This window comes from Palaemon carinicauda, chromosome 7, assembly GCF_036898095.1.
Source record: "Palaemon carinicauda isolate YSFRI2023 chromosome 7, ASM3689809v2, whole genome shotgun sequence".
Classification (NCBI taxonomy): domain Eukaryota; kingdom Metazoa; phylum Arthropoda; class Malacostraca; order Decapoda; family Palaemonidae; genus Palaemon; species Palaemon carinicauda.
Genome location: NC_090731.1, coordinates 153,785,267 through 153,802,766, shown reverse-complemented (window position 1 = coordinate 153,802,766; position 17,500 = coordinate 153,785,267). Strand labels below are relative to the sequence as shown.

Sequence of the window (17,500 nt, the reverse complement as noted above, 5' to 3'; positions counted from 1 at the left end):
GGAAGAGAAAACGAAGGATTGATGAACTATGGAAATTTCCGGATGTAGACTGCCATAGAAAGACTATAAAACAGACGCGAGTGGAAGGCATGTCTGAGAACTTTGCCCTGCAGTGGATTACGTATAGAAATCGTAAGTATAAAAAGCTAAGGAACTACTTACTATTGTTCTTCGATATCAAACAACAGATTAGTTTCTTAGTTTCTTAGATAACCTTGCGCGGAGTCTTTCCTACAGTATATAAATAACCTTTTGCTTTCTTTCTTAGGTTTTTGTTTTTTTTTTAGTTTGGAAAGTCAAGTATTATTTACCTAAAGGTACATTTCCGTCGTTATGAAATTAAAGGTAATTTAATACAATCATCATCATCATCATTACCATCATCATCTTCTCCTACGCCTATCGACGCAAAGGGCCTCAGTTAGATTTCGCCAGTCGTCTCTATCTTGAGCTTTTAAATCAATACTTCTCCATTCATTCATTACCTACTTCACGCTTCATAGTCCACAGCCATATAAGACCTGGGTCTTCCAACTCTTCTGGTGCTTTTTGGAGCCAAATTTAAAGTTTAGTGAACTAATTTCTCTTGGGGCTTACTTTTCTTTTACTTATTTTCTGGCATTTAGCTCCGAAGTAAACCGGACACAACTATTTCTGTGTATTTACTCGACGTATCTTAATCTCAATCAATCTTGATCTACAACATCATCATCACCATCATCATCGTCATCATCACCGCTCTCAGCACCAAAAAGGCACCAACCATCAACATCTTTCACCAACATCATCCACCCATGAGGCAGAGGGATGTTTGCAAAAGCTCTCCTTTGAGGAAACCGCCCACTCCAATGGCTAGAAACAGCCTTCCCCCGCCTCAGATATTCCTCGGCGCCCACAACGCCCATCTTCCCCTTCTGTCAACACCATTTATAAGCGACAGACATACAGACAAGGATGACATCGAAGCGACAGACGCACAGACAAGGATGACATTGAATCGACAGACACACAGACAAGAATGACATCAAAGCGACAGACGCACAGACAAGGATGACATTGAAGCGACAGACACACAGACAAGAATGACATCAAAGCGACAGACGCACAGACAAGGATGACATTGAAGCGACAGACGCACAGACAGGGAGACATCGAAGCAACAGACGCACAGACAAGAATGACATCAAAGCGACAGATGCACAGACAAGGATGACATTGAAGCGACAGAACGCACAGACAAGAATGACATCAAAGTGACAGACACACAGACAAGGATGACATCAAAGCGACAGACGCACAGACAAGAATGACATCAAAGCGACAGATGCACAGACAAGGATGACATTGAAGCGACAGACGCACAGGACAAGAATGACATCAAAGTGACAGACACACAGACAAGGATGACATCAAAGCGACAGACGCACAGACAAGAATGGCATCAAAGCGACAGACACACAGACAAGAATGACATCAAAACGACAGACGCACAGACAAGATGACATCAAAGCGACAGACGCACAGACAAGGAAGACACTGAAGCGACAGACACACAGAACAAGGATTATATCGAATCGACAGTAGTACAGACAAGAAGGACATCGAACCGACAGACGCAGAGACAAGGATGACATCGAATCGAGCCAAACCCGCGGATCGAAGACCTTCGGAAGAATATAGGGTTGGTATGGAGAGTTGAGGGGGGGGGCATAATATAAGGGTAGTATAGTAAGAGTTTGGGGTTGCTGCCCTATGGATAGGGGCGGGTCTTACTAACCCCGCCACGGTCAGCGGTCAACAGACTCGGGAGAACACACACACACATACACACACACAGTTTGCAACAGCAAGGTGTTCTTTTATCTCTGCATCTTGAGTCAACATCTTGCAAGGATCGACCTCTCTGAGTTTCTTCCCCCAAAAAGAGAAAAATAAATCCTTACTTTATATCACTTAAGACAAGTATGCTGCTGAATAAATCGTTAAGGAGTGGGCTGGAACGTTGCTTAGAAATGTATTCTAAAGAACAGTTAGTAACTGGGCGCAAGAGCGGTAGGAGATGCTATTTAGACAAGAGGTAGTCCTGGTTTATTCATGGGTCATCTGGATTCGGGTAAACAAAATCAAAATTAAGAGGACAAACTATAAGAAGGAAACTATACGAATTCTTTTTAGTTTTCTTTTCAGACCTTTGACACGTGACAATATTAGAGGGTACTTTTATTGACCTTTAATATATATATACATATATATATATATATATATCTATATATATATATATATAATTATACATAATATATACATATATATATATATACAGTATATATATATATATATATATATATATATAATATATATATATATATATACTATATATTCGTAACTTCAAAACATAAGAAATTCTTCTGAAGACAAACAACTTACGTGGAAAAAGAATTATAGTCACAAAACCGACAACTTGTTCTAACATATAAGTTGTAAGAAATTCTTTACTGACTAATCCGGACATAAGAAGACATGACGTATAATTTTAGAAAATTAGTTCGTTCAGGGAGGTAAAGGAAGTAGTTGACCTGTGAAACAAATACTACTTTGAAGAAGAAGAAGAAGAAGAGAAGAAGAAGACGAAGAAGAGAAGAAGAAGACAGAGAGAGAGAGAGAGAGAGAGAGAGAGAGAGAGAGACGAGAGAGAGAGAGAGAGAGAGAGAGAGAGAAGAAGAAGAAGAAGAAGATAAAGAAGAAGAAGAAAAAGAAGAATAAGAAGAAGGAGAGAGAGAGAGAGAGAGAGAGAGAGAGAGAGAGAGAGAGAGAGGAGAGAGAGAGAGAAGAGAGAGAGAGAAGAGGGAGAGTACCATCTTTACAATAAATTGGAAACATCATTATATCAGTATTAACCTTGGGAAATACATAATCTTTATTGTATAAGGCCAACCCCATTGAAAGTGATTGCCAATATAATATAATAAAATATAATATGATAAAAGGAAGAATTTACTATGTAAATGTAATGGTAAAAATAATAAATATAAAACTTAACAAAAATTTATATTTACATATAATAAACTTATGGTTAAACCACGCTTTAAAATTACTCTTACTAATATCAACTTCCTAAGCTATTCCGTATTATTATTATTATTATTATTATTATTATTATTATTATTATTATTACTAGCTATGCTACAACCCTAGTTGAAAAAGCATGATGCTATAAAGCCCAGGGGCCCAAAAGGGAAAATAGCCCAGTGAGGAAAGGAAACAAGGAAAAATGAAATATTTTAAGAGTAACAACATTAAAATTAATATTTCATATGTAAACTATAAAAACTTTAACAAAAACAAGAGCAAGAGCAATGAGATAGGATAGTGAGCCCAGTGTACCCTAAAGCATGAGAACTCTAACTACTAATACTTAAAACTTCTTAAACTATTCCCTAGCCTTGATAGTTCGATAATTGGTCCTCGCTCTTGTTACACCCACATTTCTATCAGATAAGAAAAAACTTATATCCCAATAGCAATGGCAACATAGCGCCGTTTTCTATTTACTGTCCACAAAGAATGCTGACACAGGGTCTAAAACATACTGACCACAGATAATCAATCTGCTGAAGGAGTAAACAAACCATTAAATGCAAACGTTTTAATAAGTTAAGGCAATTCAGACCCGAGAAAATTTCGGCAAACTCCGGGTTCTCTACGGGCTACAGAATTATAAGAGCCAGGCAATCTACAACAACAATATCAACAACAACAACTTTTCAAAGTTAGGCACTACAGCCAAGCAAACTTCTACAATAAAGAAGAGACTTATCCAGGTTATCTACGGGCTACTGAATTATAAGAGCCAGGCATCTACAACAACAACAACGACATTAGACAACAACCAACTTTTAAAAGTTAAGGCCACTACAGGCCAAGCAAACTTTGACAATAAAGAGACTTATCCAGGTTATCTACGGGCTACTGAATTACAAGAGCCAGGCAATTTACAAACAACAACAACATTAACAACAACAACTCTTAAAAGTTAAGGCACTACAGCCAAGCTAACTTCGACAATAAAGAAGACTTATCCAGGTTATCTACGGGCTACCGAATTATAAGAATCAGACAATTTACAACAAACAACATTAACAACAACAACTCTTAAAAGTTAAGGCACTACAGCCAGAGCAAACTTCGACAATAAAGAAGACACTTATCCAGGTTATCTCCGTATACTGAATTATAGGAGTCAGACAATATACAACAACAACAACATCGACGTGCTACGCTGCACATTTCGTTCATAACTGTCCAACAAACACATGGTTATCATTGGCGCCATTGATGCTGACGCGTAAAGGAAAATTAAGCGTTTTAAATGTGTGTTAGATTTTTAAAGGGCTAATCATGAATGGCAGAGGCAAGGGAAAGTGACATTGCCCTGTCAAGCAGGACTATGCCCTAGAGACTGACCATATGTTATTATTATTATTGCTTGCTAAGCCACAACCCTAATTAGAAAAGCAAGATGCTTTAAGCCCAAGGGTTCCAACAAGAAAGAATAGCTCAGCGAAGAAGGAAATAAGGGTGAATAAGCTAAAAAGAACATAATGACGATTAAAATAAAATATCAAGAAAAAAGTTAGAACAGTAAAATCAAACTTTCATATATAAACTATAAAATCTTATATTTAAGAAATTACTGCTTAGTGCATTGGATGACAATTTTGAGAACTTTGGCACAGTAAGTACCGTTGCACGTGCATTGCTAACTCATGGTTATATTATTTTTGTTTCTTTTATTATGAAATACACATTTATAATCTTACAATTCATAACATATATACTCATCGTATATATACATGGAAAAAAAATTTCTTTTACATATCTAAATATTTTTTAAAATAATAAATATATAGACTCGTGAATACTTTTATAATAAAAGTTTTAAATCCAATTTTATTTTCATTAAACGTATGTAGCATTCAACTAGGGTTTCAGCTTAGCAATAATAATAATAATAACAATAATTAAGTAACTAAAACTCTCTCTCTCTCTCTCTCTCTCTCTCTCTCTCTCTCTCTCTCTCTCCTCTCTCTCTCTATCTTCGTCTCTCTCTCTCTCTCCTTTCAAAAATTATATTTCTCAGTCGTTAAATTGTACTTCATAGTGATAGAACATCAGGATATGTAATAATCCCCAAATCTCTCTCTCTCTCTCTCTCTCTCTCTCTCTCTCTCTCTCTCTCACAAATATTACATTCCTAAGTTGTTAGATTGTCCTTCCTTGTAATAGAACAACAGAATATGTAAATAATTCCTAAATCTCTCTCTCTCTCTCTCTCTCTCTCTCTCTCTCTCTCTCTGGTATCAGCTCTTTAATAGGTCCTGGAGATAGTCTCTCTCTCTCTCTCTCTCTCTCTCTCTCTCTCTCTCTCTCTCCTCCTCTCTCTCTCTCTCTCATTCAGCAGGCAAAGGATTACATTGCTTGACAGGAGACAGCGTCAGCACTTGGCGGCAGCCGTCTACATCAAAGGTACATTGTTGCGTTCGTTATAAGCAAATTAGACCTGGACAAGAGTGTCTTGAAAGGAGAGAAGACACCCTATACCCTTATGACAACACCGACACTCTTATCTGGCCCTAAAATATATAAGATAAAACGAGCGATTCCATCTATGGAAGTAGATGGACGTCAACATAGGTTTCTGTGCTACACGAAGAATTTCGGGTGTTTGTGGCCTATTGGTAAGGTCTCTGCCTTGTGATCGCCGGTTGGGGTTCGAGTCCCGCTCCAATATCAACATATATTTTGTGCTACACAAGGAACATGTCATTTCGGGTATTGTGGCCTACTGGAAACGTATTCGTCTGGTGATCGCCAGACTGGGGTTCGAGTCCCGCCGCTCCAATATCAACATATATCTTTTTATGCTACACAAGGAACAGGTAATTTCGGATTGTTGTGGCCTAATGGTAACGTCTCCGTCTGGTGATCGCCAGACTGGGGTTCAAGTCCCACTCAAACAACAACATACATTTTTGTGCTACACGAGGAACCGGTCATTTGGGGTTGTTGTGGCCCACTGGTAACATATCCGCCAGGTTCGAGTCCCACTCAAACATTAATCTACTTCTTTGTGCTACACAAGGACAGGTCGTTTCAGGTTGTTGTGGCCTAATGGTAACGTCTCCACCTCGTGATCGCCAAAACGGGGTTCGAGTCCCGCTCCAACATCATCATATATTTTTGTGCTACACAAGGAACAGGTCATTTCAGATTTTTGTGGCCTACTAGTAACGTTTCCGTCTGATGATCGCCAGACTGGGTTTCCAGTCCAGCTCAAATTCTTTAGTTCCTTTAGTGGCTGCAAACTCACCATCCTTGTGAGCTAAGGATGGGGGTTTGGGGGAGCATATAGGTCTATCTGCTGAGTCATCACCAGCCATTGCCTGATCCTCCTTGGTCCTAGCTTGCGTGGAAAGGAAGCTTGGGCGCTGATCATATGTAATATGGTCAGTCTCTAGGGCATTGCCCTGCTTCATAGGGCAATATCACTGTCTCTTGCCTCAGCCAATCATGAGCGTCCTTTAAACCTTCAAAAGTCTGTTGGTCTGTTGCACTGTTCGTTGTATCATACCAGCGGGAATAAAATGGATTGTTAATCAGTAAAGCCAGATATCATTGAGTCGTCACAGTCTCTTGATAGGCCAGGTGCTCTCAAGAATGCTTCTATCTTGGAGCTAAAGGACAAAGCTAACGCTTGTTTATTAATCTCGTCTTACGAGAGAGACTTTATGGATCGGATTAGGCTTATTTCTTTGAGAATATATTGGGGTTTGTTGGCTTAAGCAGTGAAATGGAGTATTTAGTTGGAATAAAAGAGACAGGGTTGAGAATCGGAGGTTAACACCATATGGAATCAACCTACGTAGGTGTACATGCGCGCGCGCGCGCACACAAACACACACACACACACATATATATATATATATATATATATATATATATATATATATATATATATATGAACATATTATGCATACCATGAAATTTTAGTGGGTATACAAGTTTTTAAACTATATAAAATGAGCTGAGAGAGAGAGAGAGAGAGAGAGAGAGAGAGAGAGATAGAGAGAGATTGAAAATGTACAGTTTTATTGTCATGGGCAATTTACAAAACTAAGCAAGAGACTACAAACGCAATTTAATCATCCTAACATCGAACCCGAAAACACCAAAAATAAATCAATGGAACATAAATAAATAAATTCAAACAAAAACACATAAAAAAAAAATATCAAAATTATTCTAAATAAAATACATGAAAATAAATAAAAATCATCTATCGAGTATTCCTAAATTTGGCTTAAAAAAAAAAAAAAAAAAAAAAAAAAAAAAAAAGCCAAGATCTAAACATCTAAACACATCCCATCCACTTCAGAGACTCCTGAAAAGGATCCCCGACATCCTAAAGATCCCTTTTACAAACAAACACAAGCTCCTGACGAACAAACAAAGTGTAAGTAAACTCCGTAAAATTCTCTTCGGAAGAGTAGACACAGTTTTCCTCCATTCGAGTCTCTTGCAATCTGCATCATCCAGGCTTTGTGAAAGAATGAAAGAGAGAGGGGGTGAGGGGGGGGGTAAAGATTAAGTGGCTGGAGGGATATTTTTTTTTTGGGGGGGGGGGGTGAATGGAGCTTGGAGGAATGGAAGAGATTGGGCTAAGGGGAGCTAAAGAGGATTTTTCGTAAATGGAAGGGGTTAAGGGGAGATAGAGGTTAAAATGAGACATAGGATTTAAGGGAGCTATAGGATTTAAGGGAAGCACAGGGATTTAAGGGAGCTATAGGATTTAAGGGAAGCACAGGGATTTAAGGGAGCTATAGGATTTAAGGGAGCTATAGGATTTAAGGGAGGCACAGGGATTTAAGGGAGCTATAGGATTTAAGGGAAGCATAGAGATTTAAGGGAGACATAGGGATTTAAGAGGCCTGGATATTTAAGGAAGGCATAGGGATTTAAGGGAGGCACAGGGAATAAAGGGAGGCACAGGGATTTAAGAGGCATAGAGATTTAAGGGAGGCATAGGGATTTAAGGGAGGCATAGGGAATAAAGGGAGGCATAGGGAATAAAGGGAGGCATAGGGAATAAAGAGGCATAGAGATTTAAGGGAGGCATAGGGATTTACGGGAGACATAAGGATTTAAGGGAGGCATAGGGAATAAAGGGAGGCATAGGGATTTAAGAGGCATAGAGAATTAAGGGAGGCATAGGGATTTAAGGGAGGCATAGGGATTTAAGGGAGGCATAGGGATTTAAGAGGAATAGAGATTTAAGGGAGGCATGGGGATTTAAGGGAGGCATGGGGATTTAAGGGAGGCATAGGGAATAAAGAGAGGCACAGGGATTTAAGAGGCATAGAGATTCAAGGGAGGCATAGGGATTCAAGGGAGGCATGGGGATTTACGGGAGGCATAGGGAATAAAGAGAGGCATAGGAATTTAAGAGGCATACAGATTTAAGGGAGGCATAGAGATTTAAGGGAGGCATAGGGAATAAAGAGAGGCATAGGGATTTAAGAGGCATACAGATTTAAGGGAGGCATACAGATTTAAGGGAGGCATAGGGATTTAAGGGAGGCATATGGATTTACGGGAGGCTTAGGAAATAAAGAGAGGCATAGGGATTTAAGAGGCATAGAGATTTAAGGGAGGCATAGGGATTTATGGGAGGCTTATGGAATAAAGGGAGACATAGGGATTAAAGGGAGACACAGGGAATAAAGGGAGGTAGAAGGACTAAAGGGAGACACAGGGAATAAAGCGAGGAAGAGGGACTAAAGGGAGACAGGGAATAAAGGGAGGAAGAGGGACTAAAGGGAGACAGGGAATAAAAGGAGGAAGAGGGACTAGAGGGAGACATGGAATAAAGGGAGGAAGAGGGACTAAAGAGAGACAGGGAATAAAAGGAGGAAGAGGGACTAAAGGGAGGTACAGGGAATAAAGGGAGGCAGAGGGACTAAAGGGAGACACAGGGAATAAAGGGAGACAGTGAATAAAGGGAGACAGAAGGACTAAAGGAAGACTGAAGGATTTAAGGGAGACATAGGGTTTTAAGGGAGACATAGGAACTTAAGGGGAAACATAAGGCTAAAGGGAGACATAGGAGGTAAAGGGATACAGGAATTAAAGGGAGACAGGAACTTAGGGGGAGACAGGGCTAAAGAGAAATAAAGGGACTAAAGCGATACATAGGAACTAAAAGGAGACATAGTGACTAAAGGAATACAGAAGAGCTAAAAGGAGAGTAGGGGGGGGGGCCTCATTCTGGATGTTGAAATCCCCCCCACCCCCCATAAGCGCATTCATTCAGATTCGTCCATTGAAGTCTGGTGACCTTTGTTCTCAAGAAAGGTCAAGTTATGGCTTGAAAGGCCAACGCCAAATTCCCATTTCAGCTCTCAATAGATTTACATCAACAACAACAACAACAACAATAATAATAATAATAATAATAATAATAATAATAATAATAATAATGACAACAACAACCATTGCTTACAAAGATGAAATCCAGAAATTTCTCTTAAGGTGGAAGGATGAAAATTAGGTTATAAATTTCAATAACAGTAATTGATAACACGCAAATTATTAACGACGCCCTAATAATGGATTATCGACCCAACTTTCGGTCTTGACCTTGGGGCTAGGGACCACTGAATGCGTGTTCAAGACTAATTATAGCAACTTGCTAATTATTATGCCGAAATACTCACTAAGAGTTAAGAACTAGCATTTTAACGGCTGTAACGAAATTAAACATAAAACAGGAATTTTGCAATGATGCGAGGGTAATTTTTGCAATTGAGACTAAAGGAAAATAGCTTTTATTATAAATAATGAACAGGAATATTGCAAGCAATTTAAGTTAATGAACTCCAGACCTTGAAATTAGCAATGCAGAAGGAAGGGTGTAGATAACTGGCATACAAATACACATACAAAACAATCCTGGGTGTATATAAACAAACAAAACAGCAAAACAAACGTAACCGTTTCTAGTCCACTGCGGGACAAAGGCCTCAGACATGTTATTCATGTTTGAGGTTCAGCTTATCACCCGGCTGTCCAGTGCGGATTGGTGACGATGAGGGATTTTTGTCTGATCGCACACAGCAAACCCACCTAGTATGGGTGGCCCTAACTTGTACAGCTGTTGCTATCCCACTCAGAAAGAGGTATATTTAAGTATCCCCACTCAGAAAGGGGTGTACAGTATATAAGTATTCCCACACAGAAAGGGATGTACATAGGTATCCCCAATCAAAAAGGAGAGTACAGTATACATGTATCCCACTCGAAAAGGGTTGTATATAAGTAAACTCACTCAGAAAGGGGTGTACATAAATATCCCCACTCAGAAAAGGGTGTATATAAGCATCCCTACCAAGAAAGGGTAGTAGTTAAGTATCCCCACTCAGAAAGGGGTGTATATATCCCCACTCAGAAAGGGATGTATATAATTATCCCCACTCAGTAAAGGGTGTACTGTATATAAGTAGCCCCACTCAGAAAGGGGTGTATATATCCCCCTCAGAAAGGGATGTATATAATTATCCCCACTCAGTAAAGGGTGTACTGTATATAAGTAGCCCCACTCAGAAAGGGGTGTATATATCCCCACTCAGAAAGAGATGTATATAATTATCCCCAGTCAGTAAAGGTGTACTGTATATAAGTATCCCCACTCAGAAAGAGGTGTGTCTACAAGTATCCCCACTCAGAAAGGGGTGTATATAAGTATCCCCACTCAGAAAGGGGTGTATATAAGTATCCCCACTCAGAAAGAGGTGTGTCTACAAGTATCCCCACTCAGAAAGGGGTGTATATAAGTATCCCCACTCAGAAAGAGGTGTGTCTACAAGTATCCCCACTCAGAAAGGGGTGTATATAAGTATTCCCACTCAGAAAGGAGTGTTTATAAAATGGAGGGCTAAATCTACACCCCCACAAAGAGTTAGCTCTGACAAAACACGGGCAATAATAATAATAATAATAATAATAATAATAATAATAATAATAATAATTATTATTATTATTATCATTATTATAATTATTACTTGCTAAGCTACAACCCTAACTGGAAAAGCAGGATGCTATAAGCCCAGGGGCCCCAACTGGGAAAATAGCCCAGCGAGAAAAGGAAACAAGGAAAAATAAAATATTTCAAGAACAGCAACAACACCTAAACAAATATTTCCTATATAAGCTATAAAAATTTTAACAAAACAAGAGGAAGAGAAATAAGATAGAATAGCGTGCCCGAATGTACCCTCAAGCAAGAGAACTCCACTCCAGTGGAAGATCATGGTGCAGAGGCTATGGCACTACCCAAGACTGGAGACATAATGCTGTAAGTTATCCGGAGTTACATTAAACAAACAAACAAAAAAATATATTGCAATATGCACCACATCATGGAAGAATGTCACGCAATCACGTGATGCCAAAATGACAGTAATCATTTGATTCCTCAGCTGAAACCAAATCATGAAATAGCAAGAAAATGAAATTCTGATGGTTTTTTAAGATATGGGAATAATTCCGGATTGTACGAAAGTTAATCTGGAATCGCAAATATGGGACATGGAATTCAAGATTACTTCTGCTATTGGAAGAAGAAGAAGAAGAAGAAGAAGAAGAAGAAGAAGAAGAAGAAGAAGAAGAAGATGATGATGTTTGATCGTCCTGGAAAAAAATATAATGTTATTTTCTCTATAAGTCACGTATATAAAATAACTTGTAAAATGTAGTAAAAAACTACTGGAAGAAGAAGAAGAAGAAGAAGAAGAAGAAGAAGAAGAAGAAGAAGAAGACGATTGACCGTTCAGGAAATAAAATAGAGAATGTTTTTTCTCTAAAAGTCACGAACATAAAAGGCTGGTAAAATGTATTAAAAACTGGAAGAGTATAGTGCACATGTCATTTTATTTATTTATTTTTTAAAGGGTGTGGATGTGTGTTCAGACAGCTAATAAAAAAGAAAAAAAAATATTGGTTGATCTCAAACATTTGAAAAGCCTCATTACTTTGACGATATCACAGACATTATTTTACAGTATAATTATGTGCATACGACACACAGTTTCATTAAAATTCAGCAAAGATAATTATATCTGAAAATTATCATTTTATTTGTGCCTAGTGGACGTGTTGCTAAATCGATTAGAGTTCTATGCCCCAAAAAATTTACATGGACCTATTTTGATCCTCCTTAAAACGTAGAGAATTTAGACAACTAGATATAGCTATTCTTAAAAAACGTATTGTTCACGCATCTCAATCACATTAATACCTAGACCTACTCTACACCAAGGTCTAGGTTCAGTATATATACCTAGGCCTACTCTACATCACGGTCTAGGTTCAGTATATATACCTAGGCCTACTCTACACCAAGGTCTAGGTTCAGTATATATACCTAGGCCTACTCTACACCACGGTTTAGGTTCAGTATATATACCTAGGCCTACTCTACATCACGGTCTAGGTTCAGTACATATACCTAGGCCTACTCTACACCACGGTCTAGGTTCAGTATATATACCTAGGCCTACTCTACACCACGGTTTAGGTTCAGTATATATACCTAGGCCTACTCTACATCACGGTCTAGGTTCAGTACATATACCTAGGCCTACTCTACACCACGGTCTAGGTTCAGTATATATACCTAGGCCTACTCTACACCACGGTTTAGGTTCAGTATATATACCTAGGCCTACTCTACATCACGGTCTAGGTTCAGTACATATACCTAGGCCTACTCTACATCACGGTCTAGGTTCAGTACATATACCTAGGCCTACTCTACACCACGGTCTAGGTTCAGTATATATACTTAGGCCTACTCTACCCCACGGTTTAGGTACACTATATATACCTAGGCCTACTCTACCCCACGGTTTAGGTACACTATATATACCTAGGCCTACTCTATACAAACCTAGTTACCGATTGTCACTCATCTCTACGGCTGTCTGTAATTATAAATGCAAAAAGGAAGAACAAATCTGTAACCCACAGACAAACACGAATTCAAATCCATAATTAAAACGTGAGAGGTAGGCCTAGTCGAGTTAGTCCCTTTCCCACCAGCTTTCAAAAGGATTCTATAAATCATATTACGATCTGAAGATACTACATAGATCATTTGGAATGATCTTCCTAACCAGGCAGTTGAATCGTTGGAAGTTCGGTTCAAACGTGCAGCGAATATTTTCATGTTGAATAGGCTGACTTAAGTCTCTCGTCATAGTTTATATATGACAGATCTATTTAACGTTACTGACACTAAAATATTTTATATTAATTATTCACTACTTCTCATGAAGTTTGTTTATTTCCTTATTTCCTTTCCTCACTGGGCTATTTTCCTTGTTGGAGTCCTTGAGCTTATAAAGCATCCTGCTTTTCCAACTAGGGTTGTAATAATAATAATAATAATAATAATAATAATATCTAAAGTTACACTATAGACTATTTATAGAGCATTTGCTTAAACAAAACCCATGACAGCTGCTGTATTTATTAAATCTCTATTTTACGCCATGACGCATTCTCATGCAATGTTGACTGCAATATCAATCAGCAATTCGAGGACAAATCACGAGAGCACGAGCATGCGTGCGCACAAGCATTTTTTATCAATTATCAAAATCAAACCAATGTTCTCTAGTCCTCGATAGTGCCATATCCTCGGTACCATGGTCTTCCCCTGTCTTGGGATGGAGTTCTCTTGCTTGAGGGTACACTAGGGCACACTTTTCTATTTTATTTCTTTTCCTCTTTCTTTTTTTTCAAATTTACATAGTCTAGATGTGAAAGATCTGTTTTAATGTTGCTATCGTTCTTAAACTCCTCTTGTAGTTTATTGACTTATTTCCTTTCCTCACTGAGTTTTTCCTGTAAGAGCCCTTGGGCTTATAGCATCCTGCTTTTCCAACTAGGGTTGTAGCTTAGCAAATAATAATAATAATAATAATAATAATAATAATAATACACAGCCGACAACTACTTCCTTATAAGTGCCAGAAGTTCAAACTTCCAGAGGCTCTAACTTGCAGCGAATGTTATGGTGAACAAGCTGATATGAGTTTGTCTTACTATTTTATATAGGACAGCTCTATTTTAATGTTTTTACTGATCTGACGACATTTCATATTCATTATTCATTACTTCTCATATACAGTTGGTTTATTAATTTCCTTTCCCTACTGGGCAATTTTTTTCCTGTTGGGGCCCTTGGGCTTATACCATCCTGCACTTCCAACTAGGATTGTACTTTAGGTAATAATAATAATAATAATAATAATAATAATAATTCATATCCAAATCCGGAAAAAAATTCTTCATAGACAGCAAGTTTTTGTCCAACAAATTGAGATGAGTCAGCAGGAGAACAATACACAAAACATGGTAGAATTAAATGATTTAATAATTTCCTCAGGACAGATTGATCAATAAAAATCTGAAGACTTTATCAATGTCTATTTTTTTTTCTTTTTTGTAATTGTAGAGAAGAAAGACCAGATGTGTTTCACAAAAGTAAATTTACAATCAAGGCTCAGCAACAACAGATCTACATTCGAAAGATGGAATTGATACAAAGAGAGTAGAATCATCTGCATATGCAACAAGCTTATTTTCTAGCCCAAGCTACATATTGTATCATGCACGCATAGTATGAAAAGTAATGGGACAAGAATACTATCCTGTTGAACACCAGCTAATACATTCCAATAATCACACAATGATAATGCTATGAAAAGACCCACCTATTCCCATCTGTTCAAGTTAAAAGTCTTTAGAGAAGCCTGTCAGGTCGATTCCAAGTCTCCAATTCTGTGGAGAACAAACAAGCCTCCCCCTTTTCTCCATCTCGTACCCTCTTCCTCCAAAAAGTTCCCACCTTACTCTATCCTCCTCATGCCCAACAACCGTACCTTGGAGGATTCCTTCTACTATGAGAACCATTCTCCTCAGTCTCCTGCCCACTCCCTCCACGTCCCAGTACCTCCTACTATAACAAGCTACCCAGTCCCAGTCCCACCAACGCCTAGGCTACACCTCCCGCCTTACCATCCTTGCCACCACAGCCTAGGCTACCAAACCTCGCCCCTCTCTCTCTCTCTGTCTCTCTCTCTCTCTCTCTCTCTCTCTCTCTCTCTCTCTCTACCGGTGGTACACCTCATCCCTACAAAGGTCCTACTACTCCCTGTTCCACCTCCTACGCTCCATCATTAGTATGCCGGACATGGGTCTCTCCTCAATCGTCCCTGAATACCACACCGTCAGGGATTACCTCTGGGGAAGGCACGAGGGAAAAGACGTAGACTCGGAGGAGGAGACCAGTCCACAACAGCATTAACATCGACAACACACAAGTGGAGGATATGAACGCGATTAAGGATGTTGCATTGAAGAGTATGCTGCAAGAATTTCGAAATAAAATCAAGTGTAGAATTAAGAGAGTAATAAAAAGGATCTAATGTAGAATTGTAGAATTAAGAGTACTCTATATTATCATATATATATATATATATATATATATAGATATATATATATATACAGAGAGAGAGAGAGAGAGAGAGAGAGAGAGAGATGCTTAGCTGCTTTTACTAAATCACATGATACAAGTGAATCCGTAAAGGAATATTAATAAAGAAATGGAATTAATATTATTAAATTTTCATATACGACATGATTTATTAGGCTTTTGTTATAGCCTACACATGAAGCTTTCTTGTCGCACGTGACGAAGAACACGAAACATTCTCTCTCTCTCTCTCTCTCTCTCTCTCTCTCTCTCTCTCTCTCTCTCTCTCTCTCTCGTATAAGCATTTTTCCATTAAGAAGTCAACAAGTTACATCGCTTATTAAAAGCCTTATGTAAAACAACGGCTCAGACTAAAGCTCTTGTAAAACTGCGGAGAGCGACAGCACCTGATTAGGCCTATGATGACAGTTACCTTTAGGCCTGTTTAAAGGTAGGCCTATGTTTGCCTTTTAACATAGGCTCAGTCAGGGAGTAAATTCGTGGGTGAGACAACCAGCCCACATAATTCGCTGTTCTCTAGACTTGAACAGTATATAAGAACAGGGGTCACTGAATCTCTGATTCTCTGATATTTTTAAAACCTGTCCAGGAATCTAACAGAAAACCAATTATGTTAACAAGTGTTCGTAATACTAGGCATGCAGTTAATTTTAATAGCCAGGCCTTCTTCATCATGAGGCTCAATACTACACAGTATTCTAGAAGATTTATTCCAGTTGTGACCAAGTTGTGGAATGATCTTCCTAATTGGCAAGTTGAATTAGTAGAACTTCAAAAGTTCAAACGTGTAGCCAATTATTTTATGTTGAACAGGCTGACATAAGTCTTTAATGGTTTATATTTAAAGATTTTATTTCATATATTTCATTTAAATTGTTCACTACTTTATTTCCTTTCGTCACAGGGCTATTTTTCTCCGTTGGAGCCCTTGGGCATATAGCATCCTGCTTTTCCAACTAGGGTTGTAGCTTATCTAATAATAATAATAATAATAATATCCATTACTCAACACAAGGACTATGGAAAAACACAAAAGCCTATTCTCCGTATTAGGCTACTTAGTCCTGAGATGAAAAGTATTCCTGCAATGACAAGAGCATCAAAGCTACAATCTAAATGCGCTGATGATAGTATGGCAACACTTGCTTCGGAAGATTTGCTCAAGATTAATTAACTTTAATCCAAACCATTTTGAAAACGTGTTCTTTACAGGTAAAACAAGTTGGAAACGAGGTTTTTGGTGGGGGAAATGTTGTTGTTGTTATTATTATTATTATTATTATTATTATTATTATTATTACTAGCTAAGCCACACCTCAGTTGGAAAAGCAGGATGATATAAGCGCAAACGGTCCAACAGGGAAAATAGCCCTGTGAAGAAAGGAAATAAGGAAACGGATAGAAAAGTGTGCTTGAGTGCACCCTCAAGGTAGAGAACTCTAATGTTATTCAGCAACAATTCTGTTAGTTCTTTTTGCTATATAAATTTAACAAGGACTTTAAAAATTAGTTTAGCTTAATCAGTTTCTTCCTCGACAACTTAAAAGAAATGAGGCGGCATCTTTTGATCGAATTAAAAAAACTATCTTCTCTTTATTTATTTCCTAATTTCCTTTCCTCACTGCGCTATTTTTCCCGGTTGGAGCCCTTGGGCATAAGCACCTTGCTTTTCTAACTAGGGTTGTAGCTTAGCTTATAATAATAATAATCAGAAGTAATCTAATGCTGTTCTATCTTATTTCTCTTGATTGTTTTTTTAGAAGTTTTTATAGTTTATATGTGAATGATCTAATTCAATGTTGTTACTGCTCTTGAAATATTTTATTTTGATTGTTTATTCTTCTCATGTAGTTTATTCAGTTCCTTATTTCCTTTCTTCACTGGGTA

The 17,500-nt window shown here is 38.2% G+C and overlaps 1 protein-coding gene across 25 annotated transcripts in view; it reads right to left on the bottom strand.

Annotated features, from left to right (window-relative positions):
• Positions 1–17,500, bottom strand: part of osp (outspread) — a 305,916-nt gene that overhangs the window by 229,269 nt on the left and 59,147 nt on the right. The window lies entirely within an intron of this gene.